We start from the raw sequence: 15,367 nt of genomic DNA, 5'->3' as shown, positions 1-15,367 counted from the left end.
TGCCCACGTCACCAGGGCCACATGAATGCCTCAGCCCCTTGGCAAGGAGCCTGGACCACTGGTGCCATGGCAGAAGCCATTGGAGCCTAGTCTTGGCATCGCCTTTGCAGTTATCGGTGTGTATTGTGTGCTGGCTTCCACCTCCCCGACCTCACAGCACTGTAAGCCCCATAAGCCATTAGAAAGTGGTCGCCATCTTGCCCTGGTCCTCCTTATGGAGGGACTGGCAGATTCTTCCCCCACACTGCTACGTTCACAGTGCTTTATCCCCTTGACATGTGGCCCAAGTGTCCCTGGAGCTCCAGGTACGTGGCCCCTCTAGTGTCCTCCTTTTCCCTGGGTGAGGTTGGTGAGCTGTGGGCCAGCCTGCAGAGGGTGCTGCACATGGGCCCTGGCCAACCCAGCAGGTTCCTACTTGCTTCTGGCTGAACCCTTCTTTTCTTCCCACTCCTCACTTCTCCGCCAACGGACAGTGGATTCCAGTCGGCTCCACCACAGGCCACGTCAGAGCCAGCGAAGACCTTGTGGGCTCCAGAGGTGAGCCCCGGCCCAGCTGACCAAGCTCACAGGCTGGTCAGTCTCATGAGCCTTTGCATGGTCTGCTTCTTTGTTTTTATGTCCCGCCCTTGATTGTAGTTTTTGTCGCTTTGTGTTTTTCAGTCTCACTTCTAGATTCTTCTTTGAATATGTCATTTCTGGGTGTTAAATAAGAGAGGGCACAGGAGGGTGGGTACTGATTGAGCTCCAGGCAGGAAGTTAGAGCACCTGTTTTGGTCGTAGCTCTGCTCTTAGAGCCCTGTGCAAATCTGGAAAAGCTACTTAAGCTCTTAGCCTCCCTTTTCCTCCCTATAAATGAGAGGGGGCGTCTGTTTGTGCTCTTGCAAGGATGAGAATGATGATTTGAATTCTCTGGGGATATTAGAAGGATATTTTATGTATTGTTTGGTAGCTACTTTCTGCCTTCTGATTTTGTTATAGGAACAAGGACAGCCTCCAAGGACGCACTTGTGTGCTAGGAGGGGGAGGAAGACCACCCACAAATTCAAGACACCTTTTTAAATTCTGTTTGTGATTGCTTTTGAATAGAAGTCAGAGTGGTGCTCTTTGCCTGATTGTCTCATACCTGGCACACGTCCCCACCTAGCCTGATGCCTTTGCTTCCATCCCTGCCCCAAGTCTCCTTGGCCCAAATCTCAGCTGTGACCTAAAGATTTTTCCATTTACCATCAACACTGAAGCCAATGCTTTAAAGTGGCAGGAGTCCCTCAGCCTTGGCTGTAACCTTTAGGAGACCTTGGAAGTTTTGTTTTGGCCAGAGGAGTCTTGCCAGTCACCAAGACTCCTTTAAAGCCTTTAATAACGGTGCTTTGTATGTTGTCATTGGGACGGTGCTGTGAACTCAAAAGATCAGGTTAGGATAACCTTTCAGCCAGAATCAGTGGGCCTGCAATTGAGGGCAGATGGGGAAGGAGGCTTCTGGCCTTCTGTCTGCTGGGCCCTGGTAGAATGCCCCAGCCCCTCACTCTGTCTGAGGAGCTACAGCAGGCTGCCTTCCTGAGCAGAGCCTTGCTGTATCACTGGGTGACCAGGTGCCTGTGGTCTGGTGGGAGAACCTTCCTATGAGTATTTTATGTTTTAATAAAGGGAGAAATCTTTTCCCTAAAAGGAGTGAACCCACACACCACAATGTCTGGTGCTCTGGGAGATTTGGGGCCGTGGATGTAGAGTTGTACGACTGTTGTGCCAGTCCTGGGGAAAGGGTAGTCAGGTAAAGGATGACAAAAGGGGCCAAGATTAGGATAGGTGCTAGTTGCTGAGTGCAATAGTACTGTCTTCTCATGGCCAGACTGGGCGCTATAGCAGGGAGTTCTGTAACTTTCTGGAACTTTCTGAGATCCTCTGTTGGTCAAAACTGCAACAAAGCAGGGGCCACAGAGGATGTCAGCTGTCCCCTGTCTCTCGCCCCTTCCTTTTCTTCTCAGAGCCATGAAGAACAGGACCGGCTTGATGGGAGGATGGTGGACATCAAGGAGACTTCAGCTGGGGCCACAGTTCTAGCTATAGCAGCTCTGGTCTCTGTTTGATCTCTAGAGCTCTGCATTTTCCAAGAGGGTCAGAGTGATGGGCTGCCACTGCCCACCAAGGACCCCACAGGCCTGGAGCTTGAGCCGTTGAGCGCTGGGCTGGTTGGAGTACAGCCATGAGAATTCCCTCTTACATAGCTCTCTTCTCTGGGAGGATTCTGAAATTAAATGTGTTCATCATTTGTAATGCAATTAATACCACTTGGCACAGAAACGGTGCAGAGGATGCCAACACCAGATAAGGAAGCCTGCATGGGAGAGCCCTTCTAGCTCTGGGATTCTATGGGCTGAATCCTGTTATTATCGTTAATACATGTAATTTAAAATATCAATGATGCATATCAATAATGAGGATTTAGTTTGTCCTTTCTAAATATATGGGTCGCACATATACAGTGTTCTGTAGTTTACAAAGCAGGAATGTTGCAACCCTGACAAAAACCCTCTGAGCCATTTTACAGCTGAGAAAATGGGCTTTCAACTTCAAGTTCCCAACCCAGAGCCAGTGGGTGATGGGCAGTCTGTGTTGGAGGGTTGGCCTGAGCCCTGGACGGAGGCCTTTTCTGGGCCCTGCTCTGACCAGTGCACTGTGTGATCCTGAGTGAGGAGTCATATCCCATTCCCCTTCCCTACCTAGCCCAGAAACACCAGGTGACAACTACCTTCCCATGGACAGCAGCACCTGGGCCTCGTGACCTTCTGGTCATTCCCTCTCGTCACTTCCTGGAGTAGGGTCCCCAGACCCAAAAAAACTCTTGACTGTAAGTGAATAAACCATCATATATTTGAAAAAAGCAGGGCTTTGGGAATCATGCTATTTTTCAGTCTTTTGAGGTAAATCGTAGCAGCCTTGAGGGCATTGTTATGGACTGAATATTTGTGTTCTCCCCAAAATCTATATGTTGAAACCCTAATCACCAGTGTGGTGGCATTTGGAGGGAGGGCCTTTGGGAGGTAATAGGTTTAGATGAGGTCAGGAGTGGAGCCCCTATGATGGGACTAGTGCCCTTTTAAGAAGATGAAGGGACTAGAGCTCTCTGCACCCTGTGAGGACACAGCAAGAAGGCGGCCATCTGTAAACCAGGAAGAAGGCCCTCACCAGAACCTGTCCGTGCTGGCACCCCAACCCCGCACTTGCAGCCTCCAGAACTGTGAGAAATGAATGTTGGTTAAGCCCCCCAATCTATGGTGTTTTGTTATAGTAGTTCAAACTGGTAAAGACAAGCATGGACAATGTTTGCATATTTGAAATCTTATTTCTCAGCAATTTGGGGTACAGTGCTAGGCCCCTAATAGGCCCTGGGCAAATGGCTGATAAACTCTCTTTTCTGGGGGGCTGCAGTCTTCTCAACCTCATTGCTCGCACGTCAGGCCTTTGATATGACATCCAGAAAATTCCCTGCATTTCTAATCTCTTGTTCCCTGTAGGTAATTGCACAGGAAATCCATGCTGTAAAGCCCTCGGAGAGAATTACAAGGAATTATAAAACTCCTTTTCACCTTACTAGGCTTTCTTTCTGACAGAAACGCAGGCACATTTTTAGGATGGGGAGTGGTGGACGAACACGACCTTCCACTGTGTGGTTGAGCCACACGCTTTCCTCTTCTCACTCAAAAACCAATGTGGGAGCCTACCGAAGGTTAGCCCACAGATGCTCAGACCCCAGGGCTGATGTGGCCCGTAGAGCTCCGTCCATGCAGGAGGCTAAGGTCTAGAGATGGGACATGGTCAGCTCAATGACATAAAACTGGTTCAAGCTGACCTGGGACATTGACCGCCCAGGGCTGCTTATGTTGCCTTGTGGCTGAGAAGCACCCACTCTTTCCTGGAGTAATGATCGGTGAGGACTGGAATATTTGCACGGGGCAGGAGAGCCCCCGAGCTGCTTTGAAACAGCAGGAGTAGAAACCCAGATTATTGATAAATACTCAGAACATTTTTTTTATTGATGTTTTAATAGTTTATAACATTGTCAAATTTTGGGTTGTACATTTTTGTTTGTCCATCACCATATATATGTCTGCCTTCACCCCTTGAGCCCACCCCCTACCCCCATTGCCCCTGGTAACCACAATACAGTTTTCTCTGTCCATGTGTTGGTTTATATTCCACATATAAGTGAGATCATACAGTGTTTGTCTTTCTCTTTCTGGCTTATTTCACTTAACATAATACCCTCCAGGCCCATCCATGTTGTTGCAAATGGGACGATTTTGTCTTTTTTATGGCTGAGTAGTATTCCATTGTATATATATACCACATCTTCTTGATCCAATTGTCAGTCGAGGGACACTTAGGTTGCTTCCACTTCTTGGCTATAGTGAATAATGCTGGAATGAACATAGGGGTGCATAAGCCTCTTTGGATTGTTGATTTCAGGTTCGTTGGATAGATTCCCAGTAGTGGGATGGCTGGATCATAGGATATTTCTATTTTTAATTCTTTGAGGAATCTCCATACCATTTTCCTTAGAGGCTGCACCAGTTTATATTCCCACCAGCTGTGTATGAGGGTTCCTGTTTCTCCATATCCTCTCCAACATTTTTGTTTTTTGTCTTGGTGATTATAGCCATTCTAATGGGCATGAGGCGATATCTTAGTGTGGTTTTGATTTACATTTCCCTGATGATTAGTGATGTTGAACATCTTTTCATGTGCCTATTGGCCATCTGTATATCTTTTTTGGAGAAGTGTCTGTTCATTTCCCCTGCCCATTTTTTGATCGGGTTGTTTGTTTTTTTGTTGTTCAGTTGTGTGGGTTCTTTATATATTATGGAGATTAACCCCTTGTCAGATATATGTTTTGAAAATATTTTCTCCCAGCTGGTGGGTTGTCCGTTCATCTTGATTCTGGTTTCATTTGTCTTGTAAAAGCTCTTTAATCTGATAAAGTCCCACTTGCTTATTTTTTCTTTAGTTTCCCTAGTCTGGGTAGGCATGTCATCGGAAAAGGTTCCTTTATGACCAATGTCAAATAGTGTGTTGCCTATATTTTCTTCTATGAATACTCAGAACATTTTATGAGCCCCCAGACGGGGACATGAAGCCTGATGGTGGGACACACATGTGAAGCAGGGCTGTCTGCGAAGTTGTGGCTGTGCGGTCATCTTATCCTGGTTGGCAGCTCCAGAGGGTGAGGGATGAGGGAAGGGAGCAACAAGGCACAAATATCCTGCTCTACCTGGCCTGTCCCCTTCTCTACCCAAAGGGCACCAGACTGTTGGTCTGTTGGAAGGAAGATACAGATAAGCAAAGGGGTTTAGAGGTATCAGTGATATTAGAGACGTAACATCTCTGGGAGCTTCTAGAGAAAGATGTGCAGGATGAATGAAGGTATAGAACAAAAATAGTAATAATAACCATAGCAGCTGGCTTCTTTAAGTGTTCTCTGTGTGGCAAGCGCTGCCCGTGCAAGACCTTATTTGACCCTCGTTAAAGCCTTGAGGGGTTGATATTATAATCCCCATTTCACAGATGAAGATACTGAAGTTCAGAGAAGTTGTCACTTACTCAAGGTCTCTCAGCAAGTCAATGGCAAAACTGAGATTCCAGCGCAGACTTCTATGACCCCGAATCAGAGCTTTTCCACTGCGGTAGAGTGAAAACAAAGCATAGGTTCTTACATTGGAGAGGCCCCAATTCCACTATAGGCCAGCCACGTGACCTCAGCCAGTGACTTCTCTGTGCTCCAGTCTTGTCATCTGTAAAATGAGGATTATAAGAAGATTAATGAGATGATGCTTAAAATGCACTGAGCACAGTTCCTGGTGAAGGTAGGTGTGCAACGAATGGATGGTGCTGTTATTCTTGTTTCTAACCTTCATTATGACACTGGGCACCTGTAGCTTTCATCAGCTTTGTGTTATATAAAAATTTTGATGTCCTCATCTTGTGACAAGGACAGATCTCTCTTCCTCCAACGTTCTCCCCAGTCTTTCCCATCTCAGCACATGGCTCCACTGCTACAGAGTGAATTATGTCCCCTCCAAATTCACGTGTTGAAGCCCTACCTTGCCCCACCCCCACTGTGCGTTTACTTGGAGATAAGGTCTTTAGGAGGTAATTAAGATTAAATGAGCTCGTAAGAGTGGGGTCCTAATCCAATAGGTTTGGTATCCTTTTAAGAAGAGGAAGACACCCCAGGGCTCTCTCTAAGCCATGTGAGGACATAGCGAGAAGGTGGCCATCTGCAAGCCAGGAGGAGAGCTCTCACCAGAAACCCATCCTGCTGGACCTTGATCTGAGACTTCCCAGACTCCAGAAGTGTGAGCACATAAATCCCTGTTGTTTAAGCCACCCGATGTATGGCATTTTGTTACGGCCGCCCGAGCTGAGTAATACACCCACCATGTGAAGAGTTGCACAAGCTAGAGACCTGGGTGTTGTTCTAGATACTTCTAGCTCCCTCATGGTCCCACATCATCCAAACCATATGAGATCAATGCTACCTCCAAGACATTTCTCAAATCTCTTTTCTCTTGGTTCCATTAAGCAATTTTAGTAAGGATTTTTTTCAAACATCTATAAGAGTAGAGAAAAAATATAAGAAAACCAATTCATCCATCAACAGCTTCAATAATTATCCACACATCACACACCTTATTCCATCTATTACTTTACCCATCCCCCATTCCAGTTGATTCTGAGACAAACCCCAGACATCATGTAATTTTGCCTATAAATATTTCAGTATATTTCTGTAAAAGATAGGGATTCCTTTAAAAAATATAACCACCTTACCGTTATCACTCCTAATATTTTAAATAATTTCTTAAAATACTGAAATATCCAGTGTTTATATTTCCATGACTGTTGGGAAAAAAATATTTTTATAGTTTATTTGGTTGGATCAGGATTCAAACAAGATCCGTACGTTGTGATTGGCTGACGTGTCTCTTAAATCTCTCTTCCTTTATAGATCCTCCTACATCTTTTTATCTCCATCCAATTTTTTAATGAATAATTGAGTCATCTGTTCTGGAGAGCTTCATGTAGTGTGAATTGTGCTGATTATCTCCTTGTCGTGTAGTTTAACAGGTTCCTGGGTTCTTTGTATTTCTCATATATAGATGTGTTGTGTGAGTGTGTGTATGTGTGTGCGTGCATATGTGTGCGTGCTCGTGTGCATGTGTATGTACATGTGTGCGTGTGTCTCTGTGTGTGCATGTGCATGCTCGTGTGTGTGCATGTGTATGTATGTGTGTGCATGCGTGTGTGTGTAGAGAAGGAGAGAGAATGTCGTATGTGTCCCCATTTCAGTTGCTCTCTCCTTTGCAGGGGGTGAGGAATTAGCTAGATCTTTATATCTTTTGGTATCTAGGAAAGTGTATAATTTGTTCTAGCTGCTATCCTTAGGGAATGGGTCACTCAGGTTTCACTTATAAAATATTTTAACTCCCACTGCCTACTGCTTATTTTGCTATTGTTCATGAGTTTATTGATTTATTGGTGAAATTCTTCTTTTAACTTCTCTTTGTCTCCATGCATTTCCATCATCCTAATCTCAATCATTGTTTTTTCCCCTCTGAACAATTGCAGTGGTCTTGGGACAGCTCTCCTTGCATCTGCCAGGTGCCCCTGCAGTCCGGGCTTCCCCCAGCAGCTAGACAGACCCTTTTCAAACAGCTGTGCTACGACACGGTCCTGGGCGTCTGGTGGCACTTACAGTACAGCGCACCTGCCCTCAGAAGGCCGTCGAGGCCCGTGTGACCTGGCCTCTTCTTGTTTTGCCAGTCACTCCCTGAGTGGTTCCCTTCTTCCTTCTTCTATTCATCACTCCAGGTTCTTAGTCCCTCAAACATGCCTATTGCCCACCTCAGGTCCTTTTCGGGGCTGGAACTTTCCCACCAGTGTTCGCTCGGCTGGCTTCTTCTCCAGCAGGGCCTGCCCTGGCCTCTCTTCCACTGAAACACACCCGCCCCGCCCCCCGCCCGCCGTCTCTCCCGCAGCAAACTCTCCTTTGCTTCGTGGCCCATCACCACTTGTAACGGCGACTTTCAAGTGTGCACACACTTATTTACTATCTGCCTTTATCACCAGACTGCCAATTCCACAAGGACAGCAGTAAACCCTACTCACAACTGTGTTCTTAGCCTCTAGCGTAGGCGTTGAAACACAGTAAATGCTCAATAAAAAATGTGATAATCTGTTCACATAAATAATGTCCCTGGGGCGGGGTGGCTGCTTATATACAAGGAACAGAGAGAGGTGGAAAGGCATGAATTCTAGCCCTTTGAAATCACGCTGTGTGATCTTGGGGAAACCTCTTCCCCTCTCTGGGCTTCAGTTTCCTCATCCTTAAAATGAGGTGTTTGAATTCCATGATCAAGTGTCTTAGAACTTAGAGACAGGTGTTCCTTCCCTCCCAATTCTCAGATCCTAGGTTTCAATCAACTCCATCCATCACCCATCAGGGTGGCTTTCCCCTCAAGGACCAGCAGTGAGCTTATGGAGAATGACCTTGGCAGGCAGGCATTGATTCATTCAACAAACATTTCTGGGTGCCTTTACCATGTGCGAGGCTCTACTCTAGGTGCCGTGAGTGCAGAGGAGACGGACACAGAGGTGTGTGCTGCCCTCACGGGGCACTCACATTCTGACGGGCAAAGGTAAGGAGTCATGGATCTTTCCCCTTCCTTCCTGAAGGGGGAAAAGGCCAAGTTCTAGAGAAAGAAAATGTTGGAGGCTCAGAGCCATTAAAAAAGGAGACCTCTACTATTAGGAAGATGGGCCTGTGGGAGTAGGGCCTCCAGAAGACGCCTGTGGACCTGGCTCCAGGAAGAATCACAGGCTAGCGAACCTGTTTCAGCCCCTCAGCACCCACAACGTGGCTGTTCTTGGCCTGGTCACCTGGAAACCCAGCCAGTCTGCCCGGGGTGTGCCCCAGCCTGGAAGCCTGCCCGCCCCTCCCTGCCCATCTCCTCAGAGCACACCACCTGGGTCTCTTCTTCAGCGCTCTGCTTTCTGCTGAGGGATTAGTCTGAGTAGAGAGAGAGAGCAGAGCCCAGGCATTAAAGACTATGTATGATTTACCCTTCCAAAATAAGAACTTGAATTTGATTATCACATAAACCCTAAAGAGGTGACTCTAATGGAAGAATATCAGGCCCATTGACAGATTAGGTTTGGGGAGAAAGAGAAAGTTTTGCCTCTAAAGTCAGTTGCCTGCAATGACCCCAACACCCCCTCTCCTGGGCCTGAGCACACGGGTCTCAAGGCTTCTCTAGAGTCTCACTACTCAAAGTGCGGTCAGAGGCCGCTGCATCAGCACCACCCGGGGAGGAGCATCTTAGAGATGCAGAATCTCAGGCCCCTCCAGACCTACCCAAACAGACCTGCAGTTGAGCAGGATTCCTGTGTGCACTCACGGGTCTGAGAAGCTCTGGGAGGGATGCCCCTTGGTCCCCGAGAATGACGCCAGTGGCAACCCCCGCACTACCCCCGGTGGTCTCTGCATTCCATCGGCAGGGCCAGACTATTTTACTCCAGAGGAGGCAAGGGGAGGAAAGATGCTGGGACGCCCGGATAAATACGAAGGCTGCAACTTGTTAGCATAATAAGCCACAGCAGCTCCTTGAGAGCGTCCCTTGTGTGACCGGGTGGGCTGGCTAACGCCTGAGCCCTCCTTACAGTTAAGAATTCCCTTTTCATCCAGTCTGGTATTTACTCACAAAGGAAATCAGGCCATGAAGCTCATTTGCAATGAGCCACTAAGAAAGATCCGTAGTATGTGTACAGGAGCTCTTCCCTTTTCCCTTCCAGATCCGCACTCTGCCCTTGTCCACCTGCTCTCTGTCCAAAAGGCTGTCCTGTCTGGACTGCATCCCTGGCCTCTGGCTTCTGGAGGGTCCAGCAGAGGGAAGCCCCAGCAAGAGATGAGAGGGCAGCAGGACAATGTCATGGGGTCACTGCTCACCTGGGACAGCTCTCCCATGGACCTTTCCCTCCAGGTTCTGGTAACTGCCCCCCGGCCCCTCCTGTCTGGGATGTTAGCGGCCCCCGCTGGTGCCAGCCCAGGGTGTTGTCCCTGCCTTGTTCATTTCCTTGAACCCCGCCCACACCTCTGTAAACAGTCCTTCTTTGCACTCTGTCAACTCACTCCTCAACTTATCCCTTTTGAATCAGCCACCTGCTCCAGGGTTGGTGTGCTATGCCTGGGAGAGAGACTGGAAGGAACAAACCAGGGAGGCCTGCATCTATCTTTCCCTTTCTTTATTATCCGAATGTTCCTAAGTTTTCAGCATTCCATTTCCTTTTCCTCAGTCCCCATGTACACTTGAGGACTTTGGAGACGGTGGAGGCTAATTTCATCTCTAAACATTGGTCTCCTTCTGTTTTCCAAGTACAGAGGGTCCCAGACCAGCGGGACCCCCAGAGGCAGTGGGGGGGGTGGCTAGGAGGGTGTTTCTATCATCCCCATGCTAATGTCCCTCCCTATAATCAGAGCATCCTAGCCCTGTCTAGGCATGGGGATGCTGGCAGCAGACTCAGAAATTGTGACCCTCTGTGCTTCGCTCTTTCTGGACGTGAGACACCCCAGGAGGCCTTGGAGGAGGGGGCTCCCCAGGAGCTCTCCTGCCCCAGCCACCCCTTTCTCTCCTGAAGTCTCCTGACACCCCTCTCCCCTCCTCACTCCAGCCACACCTGCCTCCTCCTTGCTGTTCCTCTCACACACCAAGCACACCTCCTCCCGTGGCCTCTGCCCTGCTCTCTCCTCTCTCTGCCTTGTTCCTCTCCCAGACATTCTCAGGGCTGGTCTGCCCCTCGCTGCCCTCAGGCCCCTGGTCAAACATCACCTTCATCAGAGAGGGCGTTCCTGACCATCCTGGAGACACAGCACCCTTGCCCCGTCACTTCTCCCTCCTCACTCTGCCTTGTTACTTTACAGCCCTCAATCCCAATGGACATTTTAACTCTTTACTGGTTTTTGCACACGCCGTCACCTCCCTGAGAGCTTGCAGGGCAGGATTTGAGTCTGTTCACTGCTGTGTCCCCAGAACTAGTCTGTGCCTAGCACAGGGAAGGCACTCAGCGAAGTTTTGTTTAGTGCATGAATGCATGAATGGATGAATGCTCTGTTGGTCACCTTGGGAAGTCAGAATTGCACAGGACGGCTGCTCCAAACACCTGCCAGCACTCAGCGAGGGAGCTGGTCCGCCCCAGGACTAGCACGGCACGACGGGTGACCTGCACGTGTCAGCCACTTCAGGTGGCCTCAGGCTCCTCTTCCTGCCCCCCACCCCTGCACCCCTGAGCCTGTCCCTCCACATCGCAGGAAGCCTTGGGGAGCTGAGGGGTCTCTGGATGTCTCATCTCTGGTGGGGCCTCATTTAGCCCTACTTTGTGCTTGTGCTACAGGAGCTAAAGTTATGGCCCCAACCCAGGCACAGGTGTCTAATGCTGTTAACGGAACGGTGCCACCCTGTGAGGAAACTCTGTGGGAAGCTCCCACTGTCCCCGATGGGCAGGGCCCCTGGAGCCACTCTTGGGAACAAGGCTCTTCCTTTCCTTCTGTAGCCACAGAAGCTGCACCGACATTGGGAATGCCAGCTCCCTTTGTTGAGGTGTGTGGGGTCGCCTGCAGGGACCATACCCTCTCTGGGAAGGCTAAATCCTGACACAGATTTCTCTGGGTGGTTGCAGGCCGGGCCACTCATATCTTAAGGAGACGCAGCCCTGAGTTCTAACAGCTTGGTCATTAACCAGCTGCGTGGCTTTGGACAAATCCCTTTCCTTCTCTGGTTCTTAGTTTCTGCATTTCTCAGGGACCTTCACACCCTAATACTTTACGATTCTATGGGTCCACAGCCTGGTTATAGAATCCAGACTCGACCAGATTAGGAAGTAAATTGGGCTTGGGGATTTCCTGTAATTCTGGGTCTCTGCCATCATTCCTTCTGATTTAGTTCTTCTCAGGCAAAATCTCCTGCTGTGATGCTCTCCAGGATGTGTCCCTTGCCTGCTTTTCTGCCCTCACCCCCTCGCAGATCTCCCCTGTGTCTTCATACATGCTGGTGCCTTTGTCCCAAATGCCCGACCTTCCTTGCTCTGCTGGATTCGGTAGCGGGCGCCGCTGGTGGGCCCACCTCCCTCCAGCCCTTGTCCTTTCTATGCACAGCCCACACCACTGCGGGCGCCCGTACCTCTGCCTGAGGGCTCGCTGGCCGTTGGTGCCTGCGTTGCTGCTGCAGGTAAGGAATTGCTCTCTGGTCATTGATAGGAGTTGGTGAATGAGAACCCCAACATCTACCCTTCAGGGGACATTTCTGAGGTCCATTCACCTGCAGTTGTTGATAACACACCCTTTATTGACTGTCTTCCCCTCTCTGGCTCACTTCTCCATTCCCTACCAATTTGTTTTTGGGAGGAATCACTTTCCAAATAAACCATTTCCACCCCGTCCATCCTCGAAGACTCAGGTCACTGGTCACCCTCTGTTTGAAAACCCTGACTCCCTAAATTGGTTGCTCAGGTCTCGGTCTTCTCAGAGCTTTTCTCTGTGGAGTCCCCTCGTGGTGGGCTTGGAAGGATCCATTCTGGGGTCTCTCTGCAGCACAGGTGTGAGGGCTCCCTGAGGTCAGGGACCCACGTCTGTTTCCCTCTGTTCTGTACTCACCAGCCCAATGCGTAGGACGTCCGATACGGGAATCCAGGTGTCACCCACATTCCTTTAGTCTTCCTGCCTTTCTAGACTTTCCAGCAAGCCTCCTGCTACCTTCGCAAAGAATTCAATCAGTTCCAGGTTTTTCTTCCTCTACTTTAACCCCAGATAAATCTGGATTCAGCTTGTCTTCATCTGCAGTCTCATTTCCTTATAAATGCCCTCCAAGCTGATCAATTGCCCAGTAATTGACACTGGAAACACCCCTGTGGGTCCTTGATACCCATAACGACGGTCTGTCCCTAACCCGTCTCCATACAGGGCACCAGGGCCAGGCAGGCTGTTCCTCTCATGGCCCACCCCCACCCGCTCACCTCTCCAGGCTCCTCCCACCTTCCCAGCCTTGCCCTTGGCTTGCTTTCCCAGGAGGAGGCGGGGAAGCATCTTCAGAGATACATCAGCACATCCTGACCTTTCGTCTCATTCACATTGAACATTTTGTTTTTCGCCCTCTTTCTACAAAGGGAAGAGGGAGGGAGAGGGGAAGGAGGGGACGCTTGAATTATGTATTGATCTCTTGAGCAAATGTTTCCCGCCTGGACAGCCCGCTGTCTCAGAGGCCCCTCTCCTCTCATCCCCAGAGCCCGGCTGTCGACCTGCGACCCATCCAGACTCCACTGGGCCCTGCCTAAGTTACTGGAGCCTCGTCTCACCCCCACCCAGGAATTCTGTCTTTCAGGAGTCCAGAGCCTCACAAACCCCCTCCCTCTGCCTCATGAAGCCCTGGACTCCATAGACGAGCATCTTGCTCTGCCAGGTGCCGCCTCTCTCTCTCTCACCCGGAGAGTAAACACCTTCTGCCTGGTTTGATTCCAAGTGCAAAGGGAATTCCACTGTCCCCTGTCAACTCCACCAGAGTCTACATCAGTGCCTAAGTGGCTCCTAAATATCCTGTCACCCCACTGTACGCAGTGCCTAGAGCAGAACCCAGAACGGAGCAACACAAGTTTTGGCTGCATTGTTAAACCGTCAGCGGTCTGCTTGGGGTTGTTAGAGCGTTCACTGCCCCTGAAAACGCAAATACACTACCTTAGTACCATGGACACGCCCGCGTGGCTTCCTTTGCTGGACCAGCAGCTGGTCCCCCTGCAGAGAGCAGCAGTGGTGGAGAGTGAAGCATAGGGCAGGTAAGTTTGGGGTAAGAGGGGATAGGTGGCAGAAGGTTGAAGCAAGGGGTGTGGCCCCAGGGGTGGGAGCATTTGTCCTGGTGGCAGCATTGGTGAGGGGATGCAGCTAGAGGTGGTGGAGGCTGGTGGGGACGGAGAGCCGGAGGTGAACTTCTACTTCACTGTTGTTCCTAGGTGGGCACTGTGCCCCTCACCAACGTTTTCACCCCATCATCACTGGCATCCTCTGTCCCATTACACCTCACACGGAAAACCTGGGTACCCCCAGGTACCCCAAACAAGGTCTCCAGCCACTTAGTTCTGAGTACCAGTTCTGCGAGGTCACTTCCCTGCACCAGTTGCACCCGGAGAGCGGGAGTCCAGGATGCAGCGTCTGGTCCTCATTCTGGCCATGCAGCATCGTCCTCGCCTCCGCAGTGACACCTGTCAGCAGGCACGGTGGGCTCTGTAAACGCCGCCAGCCTGCCTGCCGCAGCTCCTTTCAGTTACTGGCCCTCCTCTGTCCGTCCCTCTGACCGATGTTCCCTCCCTCTCTCTCTCCAGACCCCAGGTTCCGGGGATGCCTGGCTTTGTTCTCTCAGTGTCCTGAGCCCACCTCTCAGCCTGAGGCCAGAACTCTTCCCCAGAGTTCTGGAAGGCCAGCTCCTCCCTGGCCATCGCCAGCAGCAGTGGGCTCAGTGAGAGGAAGCCCCCAGAGCTTAAAGCCTTCTGGGGACCTACTCAAGCTGTGACCCGACCTTGGAGCAAGTCCCCTTCCCCTGGGCCTCACTGGCCTCTTTTAGTCACGTCTATTGTACGGATTGAACATATTTAGAGCCTTTCCACATGGCAGGCTCTGCTGTAAGCACTTTGTGAATATTCCATCATTTGATCCTCATGATAACACCGTCATACTCTCATTTCCATCGTGCGACGAGGAAACCGAGGCACAGAGAGGTTCAGAGACTTGCCCAAGGTCACAGAGCCAGTAAGTGGCAGAGCTGGGACTTGAAACCAAGCCATCTGGCTCCTAAGTTCAGACTGTAAACCTGGACTGTACCACTCTGACCTCCAAGAGCCTGTCTGGCTCAGAGAACTGACTCTAGGCTGGACAGTCCCTAAGCAGATTTTCTTAGCACCTGGCTCGATTTCCCCAGGTTATCTCACATGTCCATCCATCCTTTGATTTATTCACAAGTTCATTCAACAAAGGATTACCTCCTATGCACAGGGCACTGCTCCGGGGGCTGAGGGTCTAGAAGTGTTCATGCCCTTGGGGGATTATATTTTAGTAAGGTAGACAGACAATAATAAAATAAACACCTTATACACACATTTGTTCTATGTGGTATATATGCTGTATTCAATAAAAAGTATAACGTGTCGGGATGTGACAAGTGCAATAAAAGGATAAGGCAGCTGGAGCGGGAGGTGAGTGACAGTGGTGGCCAGGGAAGGCCTGTCCGAGGAGGTGATATTTGAGCAGAGACTGAGTGAAGGAGGCAGGGAGGCCGTA

The sequence above is a fragment of the Ceratotherium simum genome, chromosome 13 (genome assembly GCF_057802395.1).
Source record: "Ceratotherium simum simum isolate JZ-2026a chromosome 13, ASM5780239v1, whole genome shotgun sequence".
Taxonomy (NCBI): Eukaryota; Metazoa; Chordata; class Mammalia; order Perissodactyla; family Rhinocerotidae; genus Ceratotherium; species Ceratotherium simum.
This window is presented reverse-complemented; position numbering follows the sequence as displayed.